At 46.5% G+C, this 19,425-nt stretch overlaps 1 pseudogene; it reads right to left on the bottom strand.

Moving 5' to 3' along the window:
* LOC139385148 (activating signal cointegrator 1 complex subunit 3-like) overlaps positions 1 to 19,425 on the bottom strand; it is a 175,375-nt pseudogene that overhangs the window by 62,051 nt on the left and 93,899 nt on the right.

Raw genomic sequence — 19,425 nt, 5'->3', positions numbered from 1 at the left:
CTGTTATGGAATTTTGGATAACAATTAATTGTCGTGCAAATGGTCACGTTGCCAATTTTTGTAGAATTTGTTTTTGCACATGTATCATAATGCCACTGCACCCACCGATCAGTTTACCCAACATAATTTTTTACCACTACGTCACTACCAAACATTCACTGGACACACACACACACACACACACACACAGAGAGAAATAGATTTCCCTCCCTCTGTCTAATTTCACATTTCACACAGAGGATCAATGGCAACCCATTGGTGCAGTGTGTGTGTAGGGCAGAGATAAACACAGCCAATAACCGTTAACTAAAAATAAGAATTGTCATAATCATCATATTACATTCATTTTCAGGCAGGGTTGGAATCAAATGTATATTCCAGTAAGTATAGTTTGTCCAATAGCAGCAGTCAAATGAGTTTGTGAGACAGGAGAGTCACCAAAGCCGTGCTGTATATGTTGTAGGACATTTTACAGCTGACATTTTGAAATGTCAGCTTGAAACTTCTCTTCTTTCTCTTCAAGTCTAATGTGTCATCATTCAGCCATGTTGAAGGCAGCAGCAGCAGGGTCTAGCTGGATAGTTTCATCTCCTCAGCACAGTGACTTAAGAAATTACAGAATGTCTGGGGTTTGGAAATGACTTGCGGCAGCAACGCCAGATGAAGTGAAACATTCTGTTAATGTGATGCTGTACATCACACGCCACACACACACACACACACACACACACACACACACACACACACAATGTGAAATGTCGATGTGATATCACTAAATAGTCTATTCTATTAATTAGCCTAAAGTTAAACCTCTTTTTCTGCAGGATCACCTATATTAAGCAGGGGTTAGCACAGATTGAGCCTGGCGCCTCTTCCATCCCCTCGCTGTGGGCCCATAGAAACCACTGCAGCAAACTGTTATTTATTGAAGCTGTTTTATCAGTGCAGAGCTGTGAGGAGGGAAGCGTCCACGGTAAGCGCTAGTTTGAGAGCTTATTAAAGTTCCGTCTGCCGGGCTGAAACCCCAGCACAGGAGGGCCAGGGGGCTTCATCCAGACAATTCCATCTATCACCCTCCCAGATTAAATTAATATATGTCACAGCCACTTCTGACAATTTAATATGGAGCCTAGACAGATGCTCCCTATTGGAGAGTTTTGGCTCCAGGGCTGTGACCCACAGACAGAAAGATGACATCACATCTAGACTCACCTACTGTGAGACTGAAAACACAAACCACACATAATAACATTATGCACAAGCCACACATAATAACATTATGCACAAACCACACATAGTAACATTATGCACAAGCCACACATAATAACATTATGCACAAGCCACACATAATAACATTATGCACAAACCACACATAATAACATTATGCACAAACCACACATAATAACATTATGCACAAACCACACATAATAACATTATGCACAAGCCACACATAATAACATTATGCACAAGCCACACATAATAACATTATGCACAAACCACACATAATAACATTATGCACAAACCACACATAATAACATTATGCACAAGCCACACATAATAACATTATGCACAAACCACACATAATAACATTATGCACAAACCACACATAATAACATTATGCACAAGCCACACATAATAACATTATGCACAAGCCACACATAATAACATTATGCACAAACCACACATAATAACATTATGCACAAACCACACATAATAACATTATGCACAAGCCACAAATAATAACATTATGCACAAGCCACACATAATAACATTATGCACAAACCACACATAATAACATTATGCACAAGCCACACATAATAACATTATGCACAAGCCACACATAATAACATTATGCACAAACCACACATAATAACATTATGCACAAACCACACATAATAACATTATGCACAAACCACACATAATAACATTATGCACAAACCACACATAATAACATTATGCACAAACCACACATAATAACATTATGCACAAACCACACATAATAACATTATGCACAAACCACACATAATAACATTATGCACAAACCACACATAATAACATTATGCACAAACCACACATAATAACATTATGCACAAACCACACATAATAACATTATGCACAAACCACACATAATAACAGTATGCACAAACCACATTCTCCAATTCAGATACCAGAACCTGGTACAGTATTTCAGATCCTTTTAAAAACGTTATTGACAGCAGGCAAACTGTGTGTAGATTCATTTACTTGTGCACTGTGTGTGTTTGAGTGAGACAATAGGTACACACACACACGTGTATGCGCTCGTGGTGTGCCTAAGTGTGTGTACATGTTGCGCACATAGGTGTGTGAGTGTATGTTAAGGGGATACAGACAGAACCAGCAGGCTGGACTGGGAACTCAACACACAGTGGTGGAGTAAAGCTGGGGGGGGGAGTCTGGTGGAGTAAAGCTGGGGGAGGGAGTCTGGTGGAGTAAAGCTGGGGGCTGGAGAGGGAGTGTGTGTGTGTGTATGTATGTATGTGGTCACCTTGTTGGTGGTCTTGATGCCTACGAAGCTCTGTCCGAGGGGCATGGGTCTGAAGCGGCTGTCGAAGTAGAAGAGTTCGATGTAGGGGTTGACGTGGAGGAAGGAGGCCACGTCCAGGAAGTTGGGCAGCGTGGCCGACAGACCAAGGATACGGATCATACTCTGGGTCGACTCCACTTGGAATAAACCTACACCAAGGTCAAAGGTCACACCATGATGACGTACTCTGAATGGACATCTTACCGCAACGTCCCACACAGATGACATCACAATCCGACTGGACTTCACCAGTCATGACACAAAGTGATTTCAGTAGGTGATTTGGATCAAACCTGGATGCTTCCCTACACCAGTCTCCTTGAAAGGGAAGAAGTGAGAGAAGTGCTTCTTACACATGAGGTGGACAAGAAGCATACACTTTAGAGCAGGAAAGACAGTGTAGGTGTGTCTGTGTGGGTGGGAGAGAGAAAGCGAGGGAGAGAGAACAAATAGATGCAGACAGAGAGCAGCGAGGGAGAACAGAGAGATGCAGACAGAGAGCAGCGAGGAAGAGAGAGAACAGATAGATGCAGACAGATTGGCGAGGTAGAGAGAACAGATAGATGCAGACAGAGAGCAGCGAGGGAGAGAGAACAGATAGATGCAGACAGAGAGCAGCGAGGGAGAGAGAGAACAGATAGATGCAGACAGAGAGCAGCGAGGGAGAGAGAACAGATAGATGCAGACAGAGAGCAGTGAGGAAGAGAGAGAACAGATAGATGCAGACAGAGAGCAGCGAGGGAGAGAGAACAGATAGATGCAGACAGAGAGCAGCGAGGAAGAGAGAGAACAGATAGATGCAGACAGAGGGCAGCAAGGGAGAGAGAACAGATAGATGCAGACAGAGAGCAGCGAGGGAGAGAGAACAGATAGATGCAGACAGAGAGCAGCGAGAGAGAACAAATAGATGCAGACAGAGAGCAGCGAGGAAGAGAGAGAACAGATAGATGCAGACAGAGAGCATCGAGGGAGAGAGAACAGATATATGCAGACAGAGAGCAGCGAGGGAGAGAGAACAGATAGATGCAGACAGAGAAGCGAGGAAAAGAGAGAACAGATAGATGCAGACAGAGAAGCGAGGAAGAGAGAACAGATAGATGCAGACAGAGAGCAGCGAGGGAGAGAGAACAGATAGATGCAGACAGAGAGCAGCGAGGGAGAGAGAGAACTGATAGATGCAGACAGAGAGCAGCGAGGGAGAGAGAGAACAGATAGATGCAGACAGAGAGCAGCGAGGGAGAGAGAACAGATAGATGCAGACAGAGTGAGCGAGGAAGAGAGAGAACAGATAGATGCAGACAGAGAGCAGCGAGGGAGAGAGAACAGATAGATGCAGAAAGAGTACAGCGAGGAAGAGAGAGAACAGATAGATGCAGACAGAGAGCAGCGAGGGAGAGAGAACAGAGAGCAGCGAGAACAGATAGATGCAGACAGAGAGCAGCGAGGGAGAGAGAACAGATAGATGCAGACAGAGAGCAGCAAGGGAGAACAGAGAGATGCAGACAGAGAGCAGTGAGGAAGAGAGAACAGATAGATGCAGACAGAGAGCAGCGAGGGAGAGAGAACAGATAGATGCAGACAGAGAGCAGCGAGGGAGAGAGAACAGATAGATGCAGACAGTGAGCAGTGAGGGAGAGAGAACAGATAGATGCAGACAGAGAGCAGCGAGGGAGAGAGAACAGATAGATGCAGACATAGAGCAGAGAGGGAGAACAGAGAGATGCAGACAGAGAGCAGCGAGGAAGAGAGAACAGATAGATGCAGACAGAGAAGCGAGGAAGAGAGAGAACAGATAGATGCAGACAGAGAGCAGCGAGGGAGAACAGATAGATGCAGACAGAGAGGCGAGGAAGAGAGAGAACAGATAGATACAGACATTGAGCATCGAAGGAGAGAGAGAGTTTTAGAGGCCTATCTCCTTGCCTCCTGTGGTGAGTGTGACAGGGAAGATTGGCAAGGATTTTAATGTGATGCAGTACCCGTCTATACCCACTATCAAAATAGGGTCCAGCCAATCCCTGGCAGCCGATAGACCTGGCCCGGATCAGCCTAACACACACACACACTGTGTCAGCCCAGTGGTACAAAGCGGTCCATACTGTAGACACACATTATGTTCATTAATAGTGCCCCAGTCAGCCTGGTTGAGATGATAGTGGGCTTCTTATGCACACCATTTCTCCATTACTCTCACTGTTAATGGGCTCTAGAGGGCGGCTGCTTTCCCTGAGCTTTGTCCCAGATAGTCTATTCAATGTTTCAGCAATACCAACACATTACATTATCAGCATTAGTTAATTATACAGTATTCCACACTTCTGCATCTATGATATTTTACCAAAGAGCCATCCACACTAATGCCTCCAGTGATGAACGGTGATGCAGGTAATAACCTAAGTTTATCTACGGAGCAACGCAAAGTCTGGCGTTAAATCTCCCTGACGACTGGAAAAAAATTAAAATGAAATAAACCAAAACTTTGACAAGCAAAACATCACATGTGATAACTGCTTCAGTGATCATCCTAAATTTACATAAAGAGAAAGGAGGAAAATAAAACATCCTTTAGAGCCTCGACTTAATTTAGAGGCAGAGATTTCCATATTCATGAGGTTAAAAGATGTGAACTTAAGCACCTGGTTCCTCCTGTGTCAGGAGCACCAGCCGTGGTTCCTCCAGCCATGGTTCCTCCAGCCGTGGTTCCTCCAGCCGTGGATCCTCCAGCAGAAAATGCTAACAATTAGGCTAGCCTGTCAGGTGTAGCGGTAATTGGACAGGAGGGGTGTGTGTGTGTGTGTGTGTGTAGTTAGGGTTGGGGGTATCTGTGCAATGGGATTGGGGTCCTTCAACTCCTGGTGTATTGTGGGTAGGAATGGAGGCTAAGTATGTGAACTTCTCAACAACAACAAAAATGACTGAACATCTTTGGGAGGGAGAAAGAGTGAACCATAAAAACTCCGGTTTCTTATGTGTCTACATTTGTGGGTTCCGTTGAGAAGGAATAAGATATGGTGGATTTCTCTACTGGGGCCTGAACCCAATGGTTTATAGGTCTATCTAAGCTTGTCATATAAAGATACACACCATCACGCTTCCTCACCGTCTCACTGAAGCACATATCATTCTGAAGTCTGGTTGTTCCATTAACTCCTGTGTGTTCTGGATCAAAGTTACCGCAACTTTGATGGTTAACCTAAATATTGATATGATCATATATGAGATGTGATTTGTGGGTTATGACTGTGGCTGAGGCCTGAAGACTTGTAGAGCAACCACAGCTTTAGGGTTACTGGACCCCCACAGACTTCCCTGGAAGGCTCTACAACAGAGCCCAGTGTCTGCAGTGCTGTCTGTGCTCTGACTGATTTGTTTCTTCTTGGAAACCAGAGAACTAAAGACCCTGTCCTTCTCCTTCGGAGAACTCTTGCGTTGTTTCCTCTCTACCTCATCATATTTATTGATGAGGTGACTCCTTTTTGTACTTCCGGAGGCAACAATCTTGCTTACTGTGTGCCAATCAATAATTCACAGCGTCTTAAAGACACCTTCCAATGTGCTGTTGACTGACGGCACAAACACCTTAATTACAAACACTGGCTGGAGAAACACAGGAAAGACATTTCTGCTGTGCTACTCAGGACGGTTGGATCCATCTTGGATTTTATGTGCACATTTCTTTTTTTTAAACACTGCCTCTGAAGCACCTGCCTGTGTATAGGCCGAATGAGCAGTCATAATGCATTATAAGACATTATATGCCTTGATAACAGCCCAAGGCTCCTTGTTCAAGTGTTATAAGCATTTCTAACACCCTGGACAAATGCAAAGAGACAGACAAAGAGGCTGCAGTGTGCGGTCTAGGAGAGTCTCTAGGTGTGGCCTCACACGACACTCCCTCAGCCCTTCTCCAGTGATAGCAGCTATAGCTGCACATGAATAGGCTGTGAACGGAGTCAACATCGGTCAGACGTACAGACTGCTTTTCAATTACCTGACTGTTAACCTTACCCACCCAGAGGTCCCCGACGTCACAGCACACTAAAATAAATAAATAAATAAAAAGCAGCACTATATCTTGTCAGTATCCTTCTCTCTCCATCTCTCCCCTCTCTGTCACCCTCTCTAATCGGTCTCTTTCTCCATTTTGTTCTCAACACTCTTTCATCTCCAACTTTTATATCTGTCATCAATATTTTAACATTCATACTGGTATATCGATGTGTGTGTGTGTGTGTGTGTGTGTGTCTGCCAATGGAAAAAAACAAATCATTCCAATCCCTCTTGTCACCTAGGAGACCATGAAAATTCCTACCATGCATCTCTCTATCCCCCCTCCATTTATTCATTTCCTCCTTGGCTGGGATTGACACCTGACGCTAGCTCATCACAATGGTACACGGTTGCGGGACACTCCGGAACGATGGCTCCCATTTCCCAGACTGTCGGAATTTGCATAATCACTGTAATATCCCAAAACGGCCGGGTTGATTCCTGCGCATGACGCTGTCAATCATCATAAGAGGGAATCAGGCATCCCACTCAGATACAGAAACACACAGCACAGACAGCACAGCCCACAGACAGACAGGCTAACTAAAGCTAAATCACTGACTCTGACTGAGGTAAACACACAGCTCCACAAACCAAGACTAGACAAAACTCTTACAACATTTAACAATGACGGTGTTGTACTAATATTAATATGAATGTCCTTGTGCATAATGTTCACCATGGTGAGGAGACCCTGGTGTAATGATAGAGGGAGGGAATGACCTGTCGGAGTGGGCTGACCGCCAGGCTAGTGTGGTGGGAGGGGACAAGGGGGGGGAAAGGGTAGGATAAGGGCTGGGACCAGGGCTCTAAAGTGCAACCATTTTGGTCGCATATGCTCTAAAACATTTTCCTGTGTGACCTGGAATTTTATTTGGGGGGCACCAGTGTGACTACCAAAAAAATGTAATCACCCAGAATAATTGTTATGATTAGGCTTCGCTGTACCGCTGCCTCCGAGTGCCATATTCGCCAGCACGGAGAGCAAATCAAGTGCACCTATGGTCCTACAGCTGGTCAATCGGATGGCTCAGATTACCGTGTCTGCAGTTTCCTCGATGCACAGCCAAATTGATACGGTGAGACTTTAAAACCATAACTAGAGAGCAAAGAGCTGCTGTTTTTATGAGTCAGTTCACGTTTACAGTTTTATTCAACACTGTAACCACTTTTTATTGAATACTTTTATACGCCATTAAATGAGCTTCTCCCTTCTTCCACTCGCATTTCAACCAGCACGGCAGCTGCAATGGATGAGCAGCAAAGGGTATGGAAATGCTTGCATTGTTATTATTAGTGGCTTGTGTCAATTTTTATATGGAGGAATATTTCACTTCCACTGGTCATAGGAGTAACATGAATTTGAGCATGAGACTCGAGTTTCACCATCAGCTGGAAGACGTCCCCTTTTTCAGATGGAGGCACCATCAGTCCATGAAATAAAAAAAGCACTTTATTAAAATGTATGCTCACTCAGCTGGTCCTCACAAGTAATACAACAACTGATCTAGAACCGGTGTGATCATAAACCATACGTTTTGAAATATAATTTAAATCATCTGAGAAGAACAACATTGGCAGGGCAATTCCAGCATAGCCAATACGCAGTGATAATGGTTTTGGGCCTATAGCCTACTGCACAAACCTCATTGCTACAGAACAGCTTTTAATAGGTTATTGTTGGATAGGTTTACATTTAAGTAATGTTAAAACAAATAAAGGGAACACTTAAACAACACAATGTAACTCCAAGTCAATCACACTTCTGTGAAATCAAACTTTCCACTTAGGAAGCAACACTGATTGACAATACATTTTACATGCTGTTGTGCAAATGGAATAGACAACAGGTGGAAGGCAATTAGCAAGACACCCCCAATAAAGGAGTGGTTCTGCAGGTGATAACCACAGACCACTTCTCAGTTCCTATGCTTCCTGGCTGATGTTTTGGTCACTTTTGAATGATGGCGGTGCTTTCACTCTAGTGGTAGCATGAGACGGAGTCTACAACCCACACAAGTGGCTCAGGTAGTGCAGCTCATCCAGGATGGTACATCAATGCGAGCTGTGGCAAGAAGGTTTGCTGTGTCTGTCAGCGTAGTGTCCAGAGCATGGAGGCGCTACCAGGAGACAGGCCAGTACATCAGGAGACGTGGAGGAGGCCGTAATAGGGCAACAACCCAGCAGCAGGACCGCTACCTCCGCCTTTGTGCAAGGAAGAGCAGGAGGAGCACTGCCAGAGCCCTGCAAAATGACCTCCAGCAGGCCACAAATGTGCATGTGTCTGCTCAAACGGTCAGAAACAGACTCCATGAGGGTGGTAAGAGGGCCCGACGTCCACAGGTGGGGGTTGTGCTTATAGCCCAACACCGTGCAGGACGTTTGGCATTTGCCAGAGAACACCAAGATTGGCTAATTCGCCACTGGCGCCCTGTGCTCTTCACAGATGCAAGCAGGTTCACACTGAGCACATGTGACAGACGTGACAGTCTGGAGACGCCGTGGAGAACGTTCTGCTGCCTGCAACATCCTCCAGCATGACCGGTTTGGCGGTGGGTCAGTCATGGTGTGGGGTGGCATTTCTTTGGGGGGCCGCACAGCCCTCCATGTGCTCGCCATAGGTAGCCTGACTGCCATTAGGTACCGAGATGAGATCCTCAGACCCCTTGTGAGACCATATGCTGGTGCGGTTGGCCCTGGGTTCCTCCTAATGCAAGACAATGCTAGACCTCATGTGGCTGGAGTGTGTCAGCAGTTCCTGCAAGAGGAAGGCATTGATGCTATGGACTGGCCCACCCGTTCCCCAGTCCTGAATCCAATTGAGCACATCTGGGACATCATGTCTCGCTCCATCCACCAACAGAGTTCACCACAGACTGTCCAGGAGTTGGCGGATGCTTTAGTCCAGGTCTGGTAGGAGATCCCTCAGGAGACCATCCGCCACCTCATCAGGAGCATGCCCAGGTGTTGTAGGGAGGTCATACAGGCACGTGGAAGCCACACACACTACTGAGCCTCATTTTGACTTGTTTTACGGACAAGTTGGAACAGCCTGTAGTGTGGTTTTCCACTTTTGAGTGTGACTCCAAATCCAGACCTCCATGGGTTGATCAATTTGATTTCCATTGATAATTTTTGTATGATTTTGTTGTCAGCACATTCAACTATGTAAAGAACAATGTATTTAATAAGAATATTTCATTCATTCAGATCTAGGATGTGTTATTTTAGTGTTCCCTTTATTTTTTTGAGCAGTGTATATAATAATTGACAAACAATGTCTTTAAAGGGTTATAGTTTCTAGCCACAGCATGTGCTTCAAAAGTAGATATAATTAATATATCTACAATATAGGCTATATCTCAATCAATAAAAATGTTTACATTTCTGGTGCTCCTACATTGTATTTTGTGCTACTAACTTTTTAAAGTTGGGAGCACCAATGCTACCAATATATATTTATATTTTTTAGAGCCTTATGCTGAGACAGAGAGGGACTAACCTGTCGTAGTGTCCTGGCCACCAGGCTCTCCAGAACTGGTCCTCTGTCCTCGTGTAGCAGATGCACCTCGTCCAGGATGAGGAGCTTTACAATCTGGGACAGGGCCACGTCCCCAACGCTCTTTCTGGTCACCACGTCCCACTTCTCAGGGGTGGTCACCAGCATCTGGAAAACAGATGGACACACACCGTCAGTGCCAGACAAATGAACACATACAGACATGATTTGTCAGTCGATCCAAAAGGACCCGCTCAGACCCATATACTCAAAATCCATGACATACTTTGACAATTAGAACAGCATACTGTTATAACTAGGGGACAGAGTTCTTAATGACCATCAGATCATGGTCCTGTGTTTAACTAGGGGACAGAGTGTCAGGATTTGGCCAGGGTTGTTCCGGTTTTTGGTCACTAGATGCCCCTATTGTACTTTTTGACCTTTTGTTTTCCCTTGATCCCCATTATTATTTGCACCTGTGCCTCGTTTCCCCTGATTGTATTTAAACCCTTAGTTTTCCTCAGTTCTTTGCTCTGTGTTTGTATGTTAGCACCCAGCCCTAGTTTTCTGTGAACTCTTGTTGATCCCGGTGGACTCTCTTGTGGAATTCTGTTTTTGTTCTTGTTTATTTATTTTTGAGTATCTTTTGAGGCTTTTTATGCTATTCCTACCACCTTGTGGATTTACCTTTTTGTCTTGGAGGATTACCTTTGTTCTTGTGGAATTCCTTTTGAGGTTGTGAAGTTACATGTTTTCCTGAAGGACTTCTCTTTTTACTTCATTAAATACACCGTCTCAAGTACTGCTGTGTCTGCCTCATCTTCTGGGTTCTGCCGACTATTCGTGGCTCAGTAGGTTAAGTGACTGTTTCTCACTCCGGAGACCCGGGTTCGTAACCGGGTCCTGACAGAAACACAGAGCCAAAAATGAACCCAGAGGCAGCCAGTTCCCAGGACCTTGTTGCCATGCTGTCCCACCACCAGGAGACTGTCCAACGCCACGAAGCCGCCCTGGTTCAGCAAGAGGCCTTAATGGCTAGACATTCTCATCTTCTGTTGGAGATGCTGACTTCCATAAAGCAGATATCTGATCGACTTACTCCGGCAACAGTTCCTGTCCCAGTACCTCAGATTCACGTACCCATGGCAGTTAACCCCCTGGCTGAACCTCGTCTTCCACCTCCCCAACGGTTCTCAGGTGATCCAAGTGCTTGTAAAGGGTTTCTCACCCAATGTTCTCTCTCCTTCGAGCTGCAACCCTCGTCGTTCCCCACCGACCGGTCTAAGATCGCATATATCATCACCCTGCTGTCGGAAAAAGCCCTGGCCTGGGCTACTGCTGTGTGGGATGCCCATAATTCCTGCTGTGCCAGCTACTCTGCCTTTGCTGAGGAATTCAAACGAGTGTTTCAAGGCCCAAGCAGTGGTCCTGACTCAGCCAAACAGCTCCTGACTCTCCACCAAGGTCGGCGCAGCGTGACGGACTATGCCATCCAGTTCCGCACGGTAGCAGCAGCGAGTGGCTGGAACAACGAGGCGCTCACGGTGTGCTTTCTGAAAGGCCTTTCCGACACTATCCAAGATGAACTGGCCACTCGGGAACCACCGGACAATCTCGAGTCCCTGATCAAGTTGGCCTCACGCATTGACCAGCGTCTGAGAGAGAGAGAACTCAACCGTAGACCTCTAGCCCCTATCAGTCCCAGCTCCGAGTCCCCACCTTTATCCTCGCTGGCTCCACCGGAACCCATGCAGATGGGACGTATCTCCCAGGCTGAGAGAGACCGCCGGATGAGGGAGCGACGCTGTCTATATTGCGGCAAACCGGGCCATTTCCGTTACACGTGTCCCGGGCTCCAGGGAAACGCTCTGTCCCGTACAGACCGGGGGGAACTGTAACGGGAAACATAACCTCCTCCCATCCGTCCAACTCCCGTCTGCTCATTCCAGTCACCCTTTCCTGGGACAACCACAAGCTTCACCTTCAAGCCTTGGTAGACTCTGGAGCCGCAGGCAACTTCATGGATGGTGTCTGGGCGAAGGAGAATGGCGTTCCCTCTGAACCTCTAAGTGACCCCATGAGGGTTACTACATTGGATGGAAGCCCTTTGGGATCTGGACTTGTCACTCATGTCACTACCTCCTTGCGACTTTCAGTTTCACAACACCAGGAATTGACGAACTTTCATTTGATCTCCTGTTCCGAGTTCCCTCTCGTCCTTGGATACCCCTGGCTTCACAGCCATAACCCTCACATCGACTGGTCTGTGGGCACTATCAAGCAGTGGGGTCCTACGTGCCAAGCTACTTGTATTTTCTCGAATTCCCCGAGTTCTATTACCGAGTCTTTAGAATCCATCGACCTGACCAGAGTTCCCGAGTGTTACCATGACCTCAAACTGGTATTTAGCAAACAGAGGGCCACCATGCTACCACCCCATAGACCTTATGATTGCCCCATCGAACTGTTTCCGGGCACTTGCCCCCCCAGGGGTCGGATCTTTTCCCTATCTCTACCCGAACGAGCTGCTATGGATACCTACATCAAGGACGCTCTGGAAGCAGGCCTCATGCGTCCATCCACCTCCCCGGCAGGAGCAGGGTTTTTCTTTGTGGCCAAGAAAGACGGTGGATTACGTCCTTGCATCGACTACCGGGGACTCAATGCCATAACCGTCCGTAACCGTTACCCGCTACCCCTTATGGCCACAGCCTTCGAGCTGCTCCAGGAAGCAGTTGTTTTCACTAAGCTTGACCTGCGGAACGCATACCATCTTGTGCGGATCAGACCTGGTGACGAGTGGAAGACCGCTTTCAACACGCCTACTGGTCACTATGAATACTTGGTGATGCCCTTCGGCCTGACCAACGCCCCAGCGGTGTTCCAAGCGCTCATAAACGATGTGCTTAGGGATATGCTTAACATATTTGTGTTTGTTTACTTGGATGACATCCTCATCTTTTCGAGTTCTCTTCAAGAACACACAAAGCATGTCAGACAAGTACTCAAACGGCTCCTAGACAGCCATCTGTACGTTAAGCCGGAAAAATGTGAATTCCATTCATCCCGAGTACAATTCCTGGGATTTGTAGTGGAACCCGGTCGAGTCCAAATGGACCCCAGGAAGGTAGGGGCGGTAGCGGATTGGCCCACCCCCAAATCCGTTAAGGAAGTTCAGCGTTTCCTGGGCTTCACAAACTTTTACCGCAAGTTCATCAAGAACTTCAGCTTGGTGGCAGCCCCTCTCTCAGCTTTAACCAAGGGTTTTTGTGGGGAAGAGAAGCTGAGACGGCCTTCCAAGGACTCAAGCAGCGCGTCCTCTCTGCTCCCATCCTGATACTACCGACTACGGATGAACCGTTTGTGGTGGAGGTAGACGCCTCAGAGGTTGGTGTTGGAGCTGTCCTGTCTCAGAGGGGTGAAGACAAGAAGCTTCATCCGTGCGCTTTCTTCTCACACCGGCTTACCCCGGCTGAGAGGAACTACGATGTGGGGGATCGTGAACTCCTAGCGGTTAAGATGGCATTGAAGGAATGGAGACACTGGCTCGAGGGGGCTTCTCACCCGTTTCAAGTGCTTACGGACCACAAAAATCTGGAGTATATCCAGCAGGCGAAGCGGTTGAACTCTAGACAAGCTAGATGGTCTCTTTTCTTCAATCGATTCCAGTTTATCCTCACCTATCGGCCCGGGTCGAAGAATCTCAAACCGGATGCCCTGTCCCGAGTCTACGCTCCTGCCATTCGAGATGACACGGACATGCCTGTCCTTCCTGCTGCTAAGATCGTGGCTCCGATCTCGTGGCAAGTTGAGGATACCGTGAGACGAGCTCAAGCTATCGAACCGGACCCGAAAGGAAGCCCTGCCAATCGGTTGTTTGTCCCCAAGGCAGTGAGGACTTAGGTCCTTCTGTGGGGGCACTCCTCTCGCCTCACCTGTCACCCGGGCGTAGGTCGCACCTTGGAGTTCATCCAGCGTAAGTTCTGGTGGCCTACCATAAGAGAAGACGTTGCCACTTTCGTCAATGCCTGCCCTGTGTGCTGCCAGGGCAAATCTTCTCACCTCCGCCCTCAAGGACTCCTTCACCATTTACCTGTTCCCCACAGACCCTGGTCCCATATCTCGTTGGACTTTATTACTGGCCTTCCTCCATCCTATGGCAATACTACTATCCTAGTCATAATCGACAGGTTTTCTAAGGCGGCCAGGTTCGTCCCTCTGACTAAGTTACCTTCTGCCAAGGAAACTGCTGAGTTGGTAATTAATCATGTGTTCCGAGTCTTCGGCATTCCTCAAGATATGGTTTCTGACAGAGGTCCCCAGTTCGCCTCAAGGTTTTGGAAGGCCTTCTGCCAACTCATGGGGGCTTCTGCCAGTCTATCTTCAGGGTACCATCCGGAGTCCAACGGTCAAACAGAGAGGATGAATCAAGAGCTGGAAACCACCCTCCGATGTATGACTCGTAACAACCCGTCCACATGGTCATCCTTCATTGTTTGGGCCGAATACGCGCACAACACCTTGCGCTCCTCCTCCACTGGTATGTCCCCGCACGAGTGTCAGTTTGGCTATGCCCCTCCATTGTTCCCGGACCAGGAGGCAGAAGTCAGAGTGCCTTCAGCCTTGAAGTTCGTCAGACGCTGTCGGCTTATGTGGAGGAAGACCCGTCTTAATCTTATGCGTTCCTCACAGAGGTACCAACAACAAGCCAACAGACGTCGCCGTCCCGGGCCTACCCTGCGCCCCGGCCAGAGAGTGGCTCTCCACAAGAGACTTACCACTACGGGTGGAGTCTCGCAAGCTGTCCCAAAAATACATCGGTCCCTTTAAGGTTGCCAGGAGAGTTAACCCAGTTTCTTATCGCCTACACTTACCCAGATCCCTTAAGATTAATCCCACGTTTCACATTTCCTTATTAAAACCTGTTGTTTTTTCTCCCCTTGTCCCGGCAGACAGACCTCCCCCTCCGCCTCGTGTCATTGGAGGCCAGCCGGCTTATACCGTCCATCGGATACTGGATTCCCGCCGGGTGCAGCGGTCCTGGCAGTATCTGGTGGACTGGGAAGGCTACGGTCCCGAGGAGCGCTCCTGGGTTCCTGCCAAAGACATACTGGACCCTGACCTCATTCGTCGGTTCAGGGCCCTCCACCCCGAGAGAGCTGGTAGGAACGTCAGGAGCCGTTCCTAGGGGGGGGATTCTGTCAGGATTTGGCCAGGGTTGTTCCGGTTTTTGGTCACTAGATGCCCCCTTTGTACTTTTTGACCTTTTGTTTTCCCTTGATCCCCATTATTATTTGCAGCTGTGCCTCGTTTCCCCTGATTGTATTTAAACCCTTAGTTTTCCTCAGTTCTTTGCTCTGTGTTTGTATGTTAGCACCCAGCCCTAGTATTTCTGTGAACTCTTGTTGATCCCGGTGGACTCTCTTGTGGAATTCTGTTTTTGTTCTTGTTTATTTATTTTTGAGTATCTTTTGAGGCTTTTTATGCTATTCCTACCACCTTGTGGATTTACCTTTTTGTCTTGGAGGATTACCTTTGTTCTTGTGGAATTCCTTTTGAGGTTGTGAAGTTACATGTTTTCCTGAAGGACTTCTCTTTTTACTTCATTAAATACACCGTCTCAAGTACTGCTGTGTCTGCCTCATCTTCTGGGTTCTGCCGACTATTCGTGGCTCAGTAGGTTAAGTGACTGTTTCTCACTCCGGAGACCCGGGTTCGTAACCGGGTCCTGACACAGAGTTCTTAATGACCACCAGGTCAGTGTTTAACTAGGGGACAGAGTTCTTAATGACCACCAGGTCAGTGTTTAACTAGGGGACAGAGTTCTTAATGACCATCAGGTCAGGGTACTGTTATAACTAGGGGACAGAGTTCTTAATGACCATCAGGTCAGGGTACTGTGTTTAACTAGGGGACAGAGTTCTTAATGACCATCAGGTTAGGGTGCTGTTATAACTAGGGGACAGAGTTCTTAATGACCATCAGGTCAGGGTACTGTGTTTAACTAGGGGACAGAGTTCTTAATGACCATCAGGTCAGGGTACTGTTATAACTAGGGGACAGAGTTCTTAATGACCATCAGGTCATGGTCCTGTGTTTAACTAGGGGACAGAGTTCTTAATGACCATCAGGTCAGGGTACTGTTATAACTAGGGGACAGAGTTCTTAATGACCACCAGATCATGGTCCTGTGTTTAACTAGGGGACAGAGTTCTTAATGACCATCAGATCATGGTCCTGTGTTTAACTAGGGGACAGAGTTCTTAATGACCTTCAGATCATGGTCCTGTGTTTAACTAGGGGACAGAGTTCTTAATGACCATCAGATCATGGTACTGTTATAACTAGGGGACAGAGTTCTTCTTGTCCAGGTCACATGATAAAGAAAAACTCTAGGCCCTACTTGTGTCATACACACCACCTGCAACCAGAGCACTCTATCCATCCTCTGTGTTATCAGTTCATCTCTCTATCCTCTACACATCCCTCACTCCTCCCTTGTCATCTTCTTAATCATCATCTCACCTGTTCCCGTTTAAAACCCGGACCCTTTGGGCCCTTCAGAACCATTGTTCTAGTGCAATTAAACGTCTAACGATAGAAAAATAGAACAATGCATAATGAATGGTGTGCAAGCTGTTTGCCAACCCATCGGTGTGTGTGTGTGTGTGTGTGTGTGTGTGTGTGTGTGTGTGTGAAAATTCCTATTAGACACTTTTTGTAAAATCATTTCATTAGACTCTAGTTTGCATTCAAATCCATCTGGCTAGACTGGCGCTCCTTCCTAGCAGAGGCAACGGCCATGCACGCACACATACATTGCCACGCACGCACACACATTGCCATTAGAGACTGGCGCAGTGCTAGCAGAGAGAAAACGACCACGCACACATTGCCATTAGAGACTGGCACAGTGCTAGCAGATAGGAGAGAAGTCGCTGTCTTAATTAGGCTGCAGGTTCATCTAAATGAAAGCTCTGGCTTCCAAACCAACGACTAGCAGGCCACAGTGCTTTCTTTAATTACACAACAAAAACAATGACAAGGCGCCATTTGACTTAACAGGAAACGCGTTGTTTTTTAAAAACATTGATATTGATCTCGTTATTTATTTATATGACTGGCTGCTAAGTGTTTAATATTTATGGTTGAACAGACTCCCACGGATTAAACCTTCCCCTGGAAAAAACACAATATTTGTGAATATGCAGCGTTGGTGAAATAGAAGAGAGTGCAGTCCTGGAACACAATGGGGTGGATAAAGACCTGTGTCAAAGTGGGTTTCCATTATAGAACATTTACAATTTCTAGAATGGACATCCACATTCAAATCAACGTTCCATGATGATCACGTAGAAATAGTGTCCTTAGAACTGTTCTGATGTGCAAGTTGCAGCTCGTCTGTGGTGGTCAGACGCAGCCATAGGATGAGTGGGGCTCGACCCAACGTGCACCCAGTGGATCAGAACAATTCTGGAACACACGGAGCGGTGTTCTTGAACGCGGATTAAGCCCTAAACAAAAATCATACTGAATGGAGAATCTCCATTGAAAAAGCATTTTAGTCTAGGACTACGCCTAATGTGTGTCTGAGAAACCGACCCTATATTGCTATGTAATGTGACTCAGCCCCAGCTCCATGTTAACAAGGGGAGCTCTACCCAGCGTGGTAACAGTGATGTGTGCAGCCATGTGGAACTAAGGGGCATGGCAAGGTCTTCCCACACTACCACTTATCTACTAATTACCTGTCTGACTGACTGTCTGACGGTCTGTCTGTCTGTGGGTGCGTGTCTTTCTGTCTGTGGAGCAGAGCACCAGGGGGCCACTCTGTCATTAAGTTAATATTTACTCTCTGGACTGAGGGACTAGGAGAACCAGCACGCCCACTGCCCATTCACCCACCCACCCGCACACTGGCATGTCTGCCAGCTAGGAGCCACTCCAAGCCCATTGACTGTTACCATGGTAACTATCGGTGCCAGAGAGAGAGAGGGGGTTTGCGAGGAGGGAAAGGTAAGAAGGTAGAATTGTTTCACTGCTTTCATACTGTAAGTGAACGACTAATAGCTTGTCAAGGCTACAAATGTATCTGTGTGTGCGTGTATATATATATATTTATATATATATATATATATATATATATATATATATATATATATACACACACAACTCCTATTAAAAACATGCAGTGGATGTACACTGTATGTTTTTAATGGGAGTTGTGACAACAGCAGACCCATAAATCAAAACATTGTTTATTTGTTGCGTACACAGACCAGCAGATGTTAAAGCAGGTGCAGGGAAATGGTGGTGTTTCTAGCTCCAGCAGTGCAGTAAGTTCTCAACAGTACAATACTACTACAAGGAACGTATGTACAGCAGTAATTATGTAGGATGAGCTGAGGAGAATACAGTATGTACATATAAAGTAAGTTATCAATTAGCTTAATTTCCCAGAGATCAAATTACATTTCAACAGAATAATATTGTAGGAATGCTAATCTTCTCTGTATCGAACTACAGCAACGATGTCACACATAAGCAAACAGTGAGAAACAAACACTGGTGTGATATGTCTGTGGGAGGGGATAAATAGTAAGGTCTGTTAGAAAGTTGTTTCAGATTACAAAAATGTATGAGGATCATGTAAAAAAATCCTGCTTATTTACCCTGAGGTCTCCAGAGAGCTAACTTTATAGTACCTGTGAACTTTAATGGAGTTAATGGAGTTTTAATACACTTACTATACACTTACTCCACACTAGCAGAAACAGAATGTCATTTCATGAAATTGTGTTTCATCCAAAGCTCTACAGTCTGGGTAGATAGAGAAGCAAGGCTGGTTGGTGGGAGTATGCAGGGGGTAAGGATAATATTGTTGAGCCTCTGCCAGTCCATCCTCATTAAAAGTGTGTGTGTGCCCTCTCTCTCACAAGGAAACAAATGCACGCACGCACACATGCACGCACACACACACACACACCTCCTGATTAACTGGTATTGACCTAATTTCTCAAGATTCACATCTCTCCCCCTCGATTTCTCTCTCTCTCGCTCGGTCTCTCTCTATGCTTTCATCTCACCATCCTTAAGTACCAGGAGGTTTATGAACCTCTAAAGTCTAAGCTCTTACTATCCTCTTTTGGATTTGCTAGATATGCTTGTTCTTGGCAACCTTTTCAGCCTAGTCCTTCCTCTCTCTGTCTACCTCTCCCCCCCTCCATCAGTGAGGGGCTCACTAGATGGGAAGGAGTTTAGCCTACATCCTTCACAAATCCCATTCATCCTCCTTTTCTTCATTCTG

This window comes from Oncorhynchus clarkii, chromosome 3, assembly GCF_045791955.1.
Source record: "Oncorhynchus clarkii lewisi isolate Uvic-CL-2024 chromosome 3, UVic_Ocla_1.0, whole genome shotgun sequence".
NCBI classification, from domain to species: Eukaryota; Metazoa; Chordata; class Actinopteri; order Salmoniformes; family Salmonidae; genus Oncorhynchus; species Oncorhynchus clarkii.
This window is presented reverse-complemented; position numbering and strand designations above follow the sequence as displayed.